This window comes from Jaculus jaculus, chromosome 5 (assembly GCF_020740685.1).
Source record: "Jaculus jaculus isolate mJacJac1 chromosome 5, mJacJac1.mat.Y.cur, whole genome shotgun sequence".
Classification (NCBI taxonomy): Eukaryota; Metazoa; Chordata; class Mammalia; order Rodentia; family Dipodidae; genus Jaculus; species Jaculus jaculus.
The window spans coordinates 121390380-121391423 of NC_059106.1; the positions used below are offsets into that span (position 1 = coordinate 121390380).

At 34.7% G+C, this 1044-nt stretch overlaps 1 pseudogene; it reads right to left on the reverse strand.

Moving 5' to 3' along the window:
• Positions 1 to 430: 430 nt before the first annotated feature.
• LOC123460991 lies at positions 431 to 540 on the reverse strand (annotated as a pseudogene).
• Between the last annotated feature and the right edge of the window lie 504 nt (positions 541 to 1044).

Here is a 1044-nt window from a genome sequence, read left to right on the forward strand (position 1 = left end):
GACAAATAGGCTAGAGATTAAAGATGGAAAGTGTAAGGTCTTAGAGAAACTAAATTCAATTTTATGTAGAAAGGGACTTTACTAATGGGGAGTTGATAGTCGACTGAATGAAATTTGGGTTTCTTGGGTCAGCCCTAACCAAAAATAAATGTATAACTTATGTAATCAAGTGGTTGTAAAGGAAGTGTTTAAGGGTTTTCATGTATAATTTCTGGATAATAGCTATCACAAAAGACCCTGACAGAAGCACAGCCTTATAAAAATATCATTATAAGATAGCACTAAAAAATAATGCTTCTACAAGGACACAATCTCAGTGAATCTATGTTCTATCTTGGACTGGTGCCAGCCTTGTATCTGATGATTACTCTTCCTCATTATCCCTATTTCTACTTCCCTTTGCCTCATCCTCCTTGAATATGTCTGTAGTTGACTCTGGCACACATGTATTCTCCCGTCCAAGTACTAACCAGGCCCAACCCTGCTTAGCTTCCGAGATCAGATGAGATCAGGTGCATTCAGGGTGGTATGGCCATAGACAACACACATGTATTCTCATTGATGTACTTCAAATAAATATTAACACATTATTCTTTGTTTAAGTCAATATATTTCATTGGGAAAAGAGATTGGTATGTTCATATTTATAATTAGAAAAATTAATATATCCTCAATTGTTCTGTGACAATATTTTCTTTGTAGCCTAAATATTTTTGTTCTTGAGTGCATTCACCTTTGCTTAATTAAGTGTAGTTGAAGATCATCTCTTATTTTCCGGTTGTATCCATTAGTCTCTTAAACATTAAAAATAAACTAAGAAAACAATATTAATGGTCTCATTTAACATGAAATCTAGAGGTAGGTACCTCAAGCACCCATTTGTCTTTTGTTTCTGAAATCCCCAGTCTTTAGCATATCAGCAGCTACACCACCTCAGGTTTACAAAATGACTGCTACCAATCTAAGTATGAAGGTTTTACACAACCAAATCTAAAGCAGAAAGAACAACTTTTCCTCATGTAGCTGTCTGTATCTTTTATCACA